The sequence below is a fragment of the Neltuma alba genome, unplaced genomic scaffold (assembly GCF_004799145.2).
Source record: "Neltuma alba isolate B1F8T4 unplaced genomic scaffold, ASM479914v2 tig00003967_pilon, whole genome shotgun sequence".
Classification (NCBI taxonomy): domain Eukaryota; kingdom Viridiplantae; phylum Streptophyta; class Magnoliopsida; order Fabales; family Fabaceae; genus Neltuma; species Neltuma alba.
In genome coordinates, this window is record NW_021633499.1 from 310,890 (window position 1) to 322,838 (window position 11,949).

At 36.7% G+C, this 11,949-nt stretch overlaps 1 pseudogene; it reads right to left on the minus strand.

Moving 5' to 3' along the window:
• Positions 1-4,729: 4,729 nt before the first annotated feature.
• Positions 4,730-7,470, minus strand: LOC114743175 (uncharacterized; annotated as a pseudogene).
• Between the last annotated feature and the right edge of the window lie 4,479 nt (positions 7,471-11,949).

Here is an 11,949-nt window from a genome sequence, read left to right on the forward strand (position 1 = left end):
ACATTAAGGGGTGATAATTTCTCCAATCTCAGTTATTCAAGAATTTAAGTCAGTCAGTTCTTTTACAGAATTTGCTTTTAAGCTTTGCCTTAGTGATGGACCAGCCAACAAATTTGCTCAACTTAATAAGGATCATCTAATCCTTAGTCCTAATGGTTGGGATGTTTTGTTGTTTAAATACAAGAGGAATTGAATTCATTACTGCCAGGGAGTAATTTGCTGGTCAATGCATTAAAGAATTTCTTTGGAGAAACACGGTTACTACTGACGCTGAATTTCATTCAAAGTGTCTTCGTGCTGCTCTCTATTGGATCAATCACGCTATTGCCATGACCCTTCACTCGAAGCCTCCTCTTCACATCCACTGATAAGTACTTACATTTTTCAGCTCAGTCTTCTCATGTCTCATCCATCACTTGGCAAGAAGTTCTTTCTCTTATTTATAACTTCTCTTCTTACTATATTGATGTAATTCCTAGAAATAGTTTTCTTTCTTTTAATATAGCTAATATAGTCTATCTGACTGTGTAATATTTAAACTCTCATTTTTAATATCATTTTGTCGTTGTTAAAAAAATGACAATAATTAAGGTAATGACAATCAATTTCACAAAAATTTCTGACTATTGACAGGTTTTGCTAGATATCAAGTTAAAGGCATTCGGGTAATTTTGTTATAAAATTCAATCCCAAACTAATCCCTATGAAATCACAATGATTACACTTTTTCGGAGTTCTAAATTGAAATCGGTAGATTTGGAATTTTTGTGTCTTTCTTTCTAAAAATATACCCCCTCCTTCCTTAATATAAAACACATTTAACTAATTTAATTATATTGAAAAAATTAAATAAATTAGTTAATTAAAAAAAATATGACATGTTTTTTCTAAAACATCATATTTATCTTCCTTAATATCATTTCTCCCTCTTTCTTGATTATAATTGAGAGAGTATCAATAAAAGTAATTTTAGAAAAGAAATTGATAAATATGAAAATTAAATTTTATATTTAGAACCAAACCAAAATCAATTCAATGATTAAATTCTATATTAAGGACCAAAGAAATAATTTTATTACCGCTCTTGTCTCTTGTTACTTGCAATTCACCCTACAATTGATAAATAGTTTGTTAGAAACTAAGTTTTTAATGATAGTGCAGCTCTCGTGGCCGAACAGTGGTTCTTTTAACTTTAAATACTCGAACTAATAACAGAACGAATCTATTTAGAGACACGATATGAGTCGGCATAAAGAGTTCCATCACACTTGGCATCAAGAAAATGTATAAATAATTTAATAAACTAATAATTCGTCATGACCTGTCTGTAACAGATGGGATCAAGGAAATCTAACATTGCTTTCTTCAACAAAATAGTCCCCTTATTTTTAGGAAGTTTCCTTCCATACTTCTTGAATGATCAAGAGCCCCCCCCCCCCCCCCCAAAAAAAAAATGCAAACAAATACCTGTGTTTGGTACATCATAATTTTAATTTTTTGAGCATTTTATAAGATGCTTGAAACAGATAAATAATAACTACCCATCTATAAATCCATGTATGTTCAGTGCCAAAAAAAAAAAACAAAATTATGTATGTACAGTAATTACAGGTCCCACGTTCAGAGTGAGGAGGCTCCAGTAGGAACCTGTACCATCCAACAAACAACTATGCGATTTGATTCTATAGGAACCCACAGGAAAATCAGATACATCAAGGAGGCAGCTTGAAAATCCCTGACCTATCTGGTTAGGCACAAATTCCGGAAATGTTTCTGCGGCCCTGTTGTTCTTACCATCATATTCTTCCCTACCATGCTTGCCACTTCTTCTGCCTTTATTTGCAATACAATCTGCAACACAGCTATACAATTTCTTGTTCAGCTCAACAATATCTTTATCTTTCCAAGCTTCATATCCCGGTGACATTTACTCCCCCGCCTCTCCACAACGTGTCAGTACTTGGCAGGACACTGGACAATAGAGGATGCAGTATAACTTTTTTGGCCTAACATGGAGATTTGGCGGCAAGTTTTTCAGTTGAAGACGTAGGTTAAGTGATAGACTGGAGCCTAGCAAAACAGATATATCAGCACCATTTTTGTGTCCTCACTGTGGACAAACAGCTCTGATCCAATAACTTGCCGGGATAAATAATGCAAATGGAACGTCAAAATGCTGAGAAGAAGCCTAAGGTTCACATACACTTTACACTAGGAAAATAAGAAAGTATCAATATACATCAAGCCGCCTTCTAGCTTCTAAACCTGATACGGGGGACCGCTTAACTAATTCTCTATATTCAGAAAGACTACATGATAAATTTGAACATTTAAATGAAGATATATAACAGAGAGAGAAAGAGTTAATAAGTGATAAAGAAAATATAGTTGAGAAACCTCAAAAATAGACCTAACATTTAACAGCTAAAATCTCTGACCAACATAACATGTGATAGTTAAATGATTGACTCTGGCACAGACAAAGAATGGCCCATATATAAGATATTGATTGAAAACGGAGAAAATAATGCTCTAAGCCATGGTCATTCACTCAACCGTACAATACCACTATCAGTTATCTCCCATGCTCCACAATTTGAAATCATCTATGTTAATAGATGCGTTCAGAGTGAAACCCTACCTTACTTTAAAGAAATACTTGGGTATCCGAGGAGGAATACGAATCCATTTTGTTATAGTATCTAATATCAGTTGTGATAAATTCTTGGAAACTTTGGAGAGAGTTGTTTCATTGTGCGTATTGCTTATTTTATTTGCCAAGCAGGCAGCCTCAGAGATCACATTACTACAAACATTGAGAAAATCTCTATATGCAAAACCAACGTCACGAGTTTGATGTCTAGGCCGCAAGTGAAAACAGTTTGTGGGCCGCCAGTCAATAAAATTCAACAGCAAGGAGAAATTTGAGTTGGTTTCATGATCCATATGCCGCAGACACCCTGCTAAATTTTGCATTGCCAAGACCAGTAAGAAGTTACAGGCGTCTTTGTCAACCATAAAATTTTCATGAGATAGCTGCTTTACAACAATAACTGCAAAACCAGAAACAAATGCCAATAGTGAACGACTCAGAGAAAGTGCCGTCACAACTGCAGAACTTTCACTGTCCATCTCAATGAAAGATGTTCCAATCAGATCAAATTCCTCTGCAAGCCTATAAAAATGAAACGAAATTGTGAAATGTCTTCAAAAGACTTCAGACATCGACACAGAACATCTCCCTCATTATTTAACTGATTGCCCCAATCTATTTTCAACACAAGTCTCACATTTTTAAGTATGCCCACCGCATTTTCCAAAAATCTAGTTTTCAATGATAAATACCAACTTTGGAAGCTGAATGGCCAAGAACTTGTTACAGCTGCTTCTAAAAGTCCTATGGAAGAGCAAAGTGCCCTATAAGCTGCAGGTAGCTTGTAACTGTAATGATGATCGTTGACACTCCCAGCATCCCATGGATCCCTCTCATCCATGTAGTCACCAGAATTTAAAAGAAATTTATTATTCTCCGACCCTTCCACTAAAGTGACTCCCTGTGTTGGCAAATTAAGAAGCTGGATTGCTCTCTCAGGCAGAGTGTATTGGGAAAGTGCTTTTAACCAGTTACAGCAAGAATTAGATTTGACCTCCTGAATTAGCTTGCTGAATATGGAAGAAGATAAATGCAGTTCTCCTTGGCATGCTGCATATATTCCAATCCTATAAGCAGTCCAATTATCTATGTCTGTCAAAATGCGGTTCACAAACTCTACTGTATCAACTTTACAGTTAAAGGGACAACTATGAGGATAGATACTCAGGTTATAATGATAACGTATTCCATTATCCTGCTGAAGCAGGCCACCCCAAATATGTTGACTATGCAACAGTAGACAATACAATGTGCATGTATAGCAATCAAGTAAACCACAATGACACAGAAATTCAACCAAAATCTGCACTCTGCTCATCACCTCAGTATCAATGGCACTAATTTTTCTGAGAGTTTCAAGAAAGGACACCAGAAATCTGTATACTTGGCCAAAAAATGTGGACACTACATGGGTGTTCTCTTCCCGATCAAAATTCACGCCCACATGAGTCGATGCTGTCATTTGACCTGTAGTTTTGAGAGTCACAACAAATTCAATTGTCGAAGTTATGTTAGCAAGTACCAGGACAACCAGATGGTGATGCTTTATAAAACTAGATAGAAGAATATCAAACAGAGTTTCAAGTTTCTGAAAACAGCCATGAATAATTTTGATGGGCTTCCAGTAATGACTTAACCAGAAGCTTCATCTGATCCTTGATTAGTGAGACAACCCGTGAAGGCAAAGAAGTGAAAAAGACATCATTTTCAGTACATGTTTCTCCCACAAACTTACAAGACAAATCGGCCAAAATATGGATGGTCAAATGGCCCCTCATCAAATCCGCACCCTGTACTGCATTCTCTGCCTCAGTAACAAGCTTGACAAATTCATGGATTTCCGTAAAAGGTAAAGGTGGAATACACACAAGTACCTGCAAATCATCTAATGCAAGTCAAACAGTTCAAAACCAATGATATAAAATGAAACCACTATTTTGCATGGTACAGGAGCCAAACCTTACGTAAAACCTGTAGAGCGTCAAAGTGCATGGATAAAGACACTTCAGGTTCCTCCAGCATGCGAAGTAATCTATGGATTAGATCTGAATTAACTGAATGTTGACAAAGTCCTCTCTTCACTAGGAATCTCAAACATCTTAAAGCTGTTTCTTGTATATTGGAAGTTCTTTCTTGGCTGAGAAATGAAAGCAGAAGCCCCACCTGAATCAAGAATTTAAATAATACAATTATAAAGGAAATGAAGTGAAATCTAGAACAAGGTGGTTGCCACAAGTCTGCATAGACAAGCTAGTGGTACAATGCTTCATTTGATTACAAAACTCAGACGATCATTTTTTAATTGACATAACATTTGTGGATACAGAAAGAAGAAGAAAAAAAAAAGAAAATGAAGAAGAAGAATTCCACCAGTTGAGAGATTGAAGAGGCAATCATGAATGTACGCTCAGAAAAACAATAACAAAAATGAGAATAAACAATTAAGAGAACATATAAAGTAGGCCGTATATCCTGCCAACTCAACTAGGAAAATCAAAAAATCTTATAGTAGACAAGAAAAAAGGCAATCACCTGTTCAGGGATAAGTAGTGTTGATACGGAAGCCAGTTTTGAGAGTGAGACAAGCATTACTACCAAAAATTCATCTGAAGAGTCCAATATCAACTCTAGACATGTCTGCAATAGAAGAAACAATCACATTAAAACACTTATGAACTGAACACTTTTGGAAGAATATTCTGTCTTGTATTTACAGAGAAAACAATACATCGATTTCTAGGGAAGAGATAGCAGCGTTCTTGCCATTCAATCCCAGGGGGGAAAAAAAAAGGCCTATTATACGGAAAGATTTAAAGAGTAGATAAGGGCTACTAAACAAGGAATAAATCTGACTAATAGAAGAAAATATATGCTGGAATATCATTTGAAATATTCCACCAACAGAAATCATTGGGAAAAAAAGGGCCACAGCCACCAAAAGAAAGTATAAAACTGTACAACAGTTCAAGATAACATTTTTAACAGTCACCAGGCATACTAAAGTTAAAAACACAGCCTAAAATTGTGGATACAACAGTAAGGAACACAGTAAGTCACTAGTAAATGAGTTTGCATGGCTGTACACACATAAATTGGTTTTTTATTCCTGATTTTTTTTTCCTCCATCAACACAACCACTCCTGGCCAAAGAAAATATGTGAATGAATGTGTACATAGCTGCGCACACATAAATGTTGGTTGTTCCTGAATTTTTCTCTTCCATCAACATCACCCCTGGCCAAAGCAAATATATAGTGCAGAGAGACAGAGACATGTGCACATGGAGACAAACACTAATAGTGTCACAACATGCCTGACAGCAGGGGCGAAAAAGAACCTAAAAACTGCACAACAAAGCAACTGACTTGGGGAAAAGAAGAGTCCACCAAGGAAACAGAAGTGTATTAGATCTCACGAGTTATAAAAAAAAGTCAAAGACCTTGTATGCTTTATTTGCAACTGAATATGAGCACCTGAATTTTCCGAAAACTCGAGCAGCATCTAACTTGACAGGCAAGGATATCTCAGATGAAGTCACCATATTAACCAGCATCTCCAATGTGGTAGATGCAAAATCATCCGATATTTCACAAAAGCATCCTGCAGCAAAAAAAGATGCTTTCACCTGTAGAAAACAGCCAATGATTAAGATGTAAACAAGATTGAGACAGCTAATCAATAAAGGAAATGAATTTTCTTCTAGAATGAGCAGCTTAAAGAGGGATAGAAGCAAATGAAAATGGACCCAATAAAGATTTCACATCAAGAGCCTAGAACCGGAATAGAGAGAACAGCTTAGGAACCAATCACTTAATTATGTAAATATATAGTTTAGTCCTGTAAATCAAACAAGAAATAAGCTTTTTGTGATGTTTGCCACACCAATCTGCAACAGCAATTTTGTCATATGCTTTTAACATGACAGTAAGCACAGAATATATCAAATGATCATATTCTCATATCCACTAATCCCCTCATGGAACAATATCCAGACTGCTAGATACCATAAGCAGTATAAGTCAGATTTGATACATAAGCAAAAGATATGATTAGACAGATGGTATCACAAAAATAGGCATCCAGGACAGCATAAATGTTGAAATAAATTATCTTACGAACCAAGCATGAGGAGAAACAAGACTGGAAAGCACTAAGTATCGTATATGAGCATTGTCTTGAGCAAAATCAGCCCAACAACCAAACAGAACCAGAGCAAATGCCTTTGACTCCTCATCGCCACTGTCACAAACAGATTTCACTCTTTTCAACAACTCCAAGTGGTTCGGTACTTTGGCGCGTTTGTGCTTCTTCTTTTTGGGTTTGCTTTTGCTTTAGCTCAGATAAGAAAACCGTGACAATAGCAAACGTAGTCTCTTTGTCACCACATGCAAATGCATCAGCTAGCCGCAAGAGGATGGCATTGGCAAACAACCTATCTTCACCAGGGATCAAATCAAATATGCTATTGGCAGTGATGTTGGATTCAGACTCCACGCTCCATTGTTGAAGCCGAGGCCCAAACTGTAATATGGCTTCAACAGATCCACTTGGACAGTGAATCTCGTCAAATAACCAAAGCCAACAAGGATCTAATAGTAGATCATCCAATTGCAACATAATAACTAGAACAAGAGTGGAAATGAGGTTAAGCCAAGGAGTTAGTTCGCATCCATGAAAATACAATTCTTACCTGGTTCTTAGAACGAAGGCCCTTTTCAAGTTGAATGCTCCATTCCATGGCAGAAGCTGCGCAAGTTCTTTCCATGTTTGAGAAGGCAAAAGGCAAAGAAGAGTGGCTTAAAGTTACAATGGAGGTAGTGATGGAAACAATCTTCGGACTGTGATAAGTATCCTTATCTCCTTCAAATTCTGAAAATGAATAGCATACAAATTTTTAGCCAATGCGTTCTACAGTACTAAAGGGATCAATCTAAGAATTTCCAATCAGGGAGAAAGCAAATATGATGAAGATTGTGTCATCGCTACTGGACGCCAGTGCCATGACGTTCATTTCAAGCTTGAAACAGAGCATTGTGTTATTCGCTGCTATGTTATAGCCAACTTATGTTCTGCGCAGTTTACGGGTATAAAATGATATTCAAGCTAGCTTGAATATTCAAACTTTAAAAGTAAATTGAACAACCAAACACAGATCCTGTCCTTGAGAGTGGTCTAGAGGCCAAACAATAACATAAAAAGAGAGAAGGTGAACTTATTTGAAACCAAGATTACTTGGGCATTGTCTTATAATTTATTTTCATCTTCTTCACTCTACTCTTCTACTACTACTCTCCCTGCTCATCCTTCAATCACCATTCACTGCCACCGTTCACTTGTTGTGGCTTCGTTGCAGCGACTGGAGTACTGTGAGAGTACGGTGGCTGGACCTTTTGCCTGCTGTGGGTGTTTGCACTCTCTCTGAATCTCTAATCCAAGTATGAGGTTTTGTTTGGTAAAGAGTTTTGGTCCTAGAGTGAGGTTAACTTGATATATTGCACTGAAAAGGAAAGCTGGTAATACGTGAGCGAGTTGTCCCGCCAAAAGGTGCAAGTCTGGCGGGGTGAGCTGAAATATTCAGCCAACCCAAGCCGCCAGTGTAGGGTTGGCAGTTTATTTTCTCATTTTTCATATTTTTCCCCTGTACATGAGTGAGCATTAGCTAGCTGGCAAAATTAGAATAAAGTACAGAAATTGAGAAGAATTCAGAATGAATAGAACAATGTGATATAAGCAACAGCAAGTTCCAATTCAGAGATTTTGCTCAGAATCCAATTGTGTTCACACTTCACAGGAATTCAGTGCTACAACAGAAGAACTAAATGTTCCATCACGAGCCACAGACCAATGTGAATTCAATGCTATGAACAAGTACAACTACCTGTTAAACAATGTTTAAAACTTCGACCACAGACCAACAGAAACAAAATTTCATGATGATTGACAGGTACCTTACTCAGAAATTCCGAATCATGTCATTTGTTTATAAGATGAGGCTATATTAATTTAAAATTGGCGTCCAATACAAATAATACTTCAGCCAAAAAAAAAAAAACAATAGTAGAGTGTTGAAGAAATGAATGCCTACATGTGAACTGACCGAAGGGAACAAGAGAGTGAAGAGAGAAGGGTAGAGACTGGAAGGGTAAGAGGCCGAGAGCTTCGGCTGGTCTGCACTCTGCAATGGAGAATTGGAGATGGAGAACGACTGGACGAGGACGAAGTGGAAAATGAAGATGGAGGCCGAGCTGCCGAGGTCGTCCGTCGTCGAAGTCGAAGGCAGCAAGGCGGAACGCTGAAGCCGGAAAGGAAGAGACGAAGAGTGAAGAGTGACTAGTGAAGGCGAGGAAGGACGGACGGACGGACGGACGGACGGACGGGGCACGAGCAGCGAGGCGCCGAGAGAGGCGGCTGGGGAGTGGTGACTCGGGACCCGGCTTCTCTCCTGTACCTTTGGGATTTGACCAATTTTTTAAACGGCGTCGTTTAATGAGCATAAGAAAATCTGGGCCGTTTGTTTGTAAAACTTGCATCGACAGTGGTGGGAGGAGGAAACTAATTTAACGACGTCGTTTCCAAAATTGTATCTGAACCGTACAACCTGTCATTCAATCTCAGCCGTCATTGTAATTTCTTTTAATTTCTCAAATTTCCCCAGCAGCCCATCATTCTGCTCTTTCCCGCGCATCGTCCCTGTCTTTTTCCCGCGCGGCGCGGGTAAACAGAGCAGCTAGTGGGAAAGGTTTCAAAGAAAAGGAATAGAAAGGGAGGATCTGCGGGTACTGAGTATCAAACACTGACGAGTAAAATAACAATCTTTTATCAAATACCCAGAAATCTAACTTGATAATCTTCAAAGTTCATGATTTATTTAGTTTTTACAATTACACTTTCAAAGTTCATGATTGAAACGCTTAGCCTCTCATGAATCCTAGAATCTAACGACATATTTGACGACAGTAACAATACGTCACATATTGACAATCTGTTTCAAAAAAAGGGGGGGATCCATGGATAATTTAAATCCAAACTACTACGAGTACTAAACTTCCATCATGTTGGATTAATATAATCTGTCATGTTTGACATGCTCAAGGAATCAGGCGTGTTTCCAAGAGCTGCCAGCATTGGATAACAGTTGCAACCATAAGGCACAGAGATATGCAATGATAAATTAAACAGAGAAGGAGGAAAAATATACTCTTCTGATCCTATTTATAGGATAGAAAAAAAGTTTTTTTATCCTATTTATAAGTCAATTTATTAAATTTTCAGCATTATTATTTTGTCTTTTATTTATTATAATGTAGATAGTTATCTTTTTTGAAATGTATGTATATTAGATATATGTAAAATTAAAAAAATTATTATATTTTAATTAAGAGTTAATGTATTTTAACATTTTTGTTAATATGTGTGAAATATACTAAAAGTGTCTTATAAATAGAACCAGAAGAATACATAACCAACAACTAGTACCGAGAACATCACAAACATGCAGCCTAGTTTAAAACATCAGAAATAATGCTTTAGAAGTTGAACTGTCCCAAAATCTAGCGATATCCGCCTGCCGTCATCATGAATTTTGTGGCATTAGTGCTGATGCAGTAAAATCATCACAATAGTTGCTAAAACTAGGCAAGCTCTTGCAATTGGCGGTGTGTCAGAAAACTTCCATTGTACAACAATCAGCTCTTGAACTGTGTCAGACAAGAAGGGTAGCATTTTAATTCGATCGGCGAGAGAGGAACACCCTATTCAATCCATCAGACAGAGGATATCTTCTTTCCTCAAAACCAACGGCTTCGATTAGAAAAGCATGGACGGCTGAGATTTAATTCTACGCAACAAAATCACCGTCATCAGGGGGAAAAGGAGGGCAGTTGGAAAACTATAACATAAGTTAGTGTCCGTTTGGATTGGGCGGTACCAAAATGTAGCTTTTTTTTTTTTTTAATTTAGCTTTTTGAAAAAATTACATCAGGTGAAAGTTAGATTTGATAATTTAATTTTTTTGTTTGGATTAATTTCTAAAAAGTTAGATGGGGGAAATAAAAGTCATTTGAATTATGATGGAATAAACAAGTTTATTTTGTAAAATTGTCAAAATTGGTGAAACTTTTACTACATAATGTAAAATGAAAAACTATCAATTTACATAATATAATTTTTCTTCCCAGAACAGTTTTGCAATCACCAAGTTATCACTTTATTCTAAGTCAAGGGAAAAAAAAAGTTGTTCTTAATTAGCCACTTGCAATATACTCCCTCCGTTCCTTATTATAAGAGACATTTGATGCTTATGGCATGTTCCTATATATAAGAGACACTTACAAATTGTCTCTACTTTTTTGTGTTAATTTACTATTTTACCCATATTTATTATCTCCAACTCACACTCTCTCTCCCTCCCACTTCTCTTTCTTTAATAAATTAATTGTTATCTCTCATGCTCTCTCCTTATTAATGAGGGCATTTTTGGAAAAAAATTATACTTTTTACACATTAATTGTTCTCAACTAATTTTAACTGTTTTTTTGATCAACGTACTTCGGTTATTTGTCTCTTGTAATAAGGAACAGAGGGAGTACTTTTCTGGTCTTATTTATAAGGCAGAAAGAGAAGTTTTTTTTATCTTATTTTTTTGGTAATAACAGGGAGAATCTATTTGGAGACACGATATGAGTCGGCATAAAGAGCTTCCATCATACTTGGCATCAAGAAAATGTATAAATAATTTAATAACCTCATAATTTATCATGACTAACCAAGCTTTTTAATGAAATTTTACGCTCTAAAAATATGCCGGATGATTGGAGGAGAAGCATTTTATTTCCTATTTACAAGAATAAAGGAGACATTCAAAACTGTGCAAGCCACAGAGGAATACAACTTATGAGTCCTACAATGAAGTTGTGGGAAAAAGTGATGGAATATAGGTTGAAGCTGAAGATTTCTATTTCGGAAAACCAATTTAGATTTATGCCAAGGAGATCCACATCGGAAGCAATCTATTTACTAAGGGGGTTAATGGAAAGATATAGGAGTAAAAGAAAGGATGTACATATGGTTTTTATTGACCTGGAAAAGGTTTATGATCGTGTGCCAAGAGAAGTAATGTGAAAGGTTTTGGAAAAGAAAGATATACGGGTTGTTTATATCAAAGCCATATAAGATATGTATGAGGGGGTAATGACCAGTGTAAGGACGCCTGGAGGTGAGACAAAAGACTTCCCTATTAAGATTGGCCTACATCAGGGATCTTCTTTGAGTCCGTACTTGTTCAATATTGTTTTGGA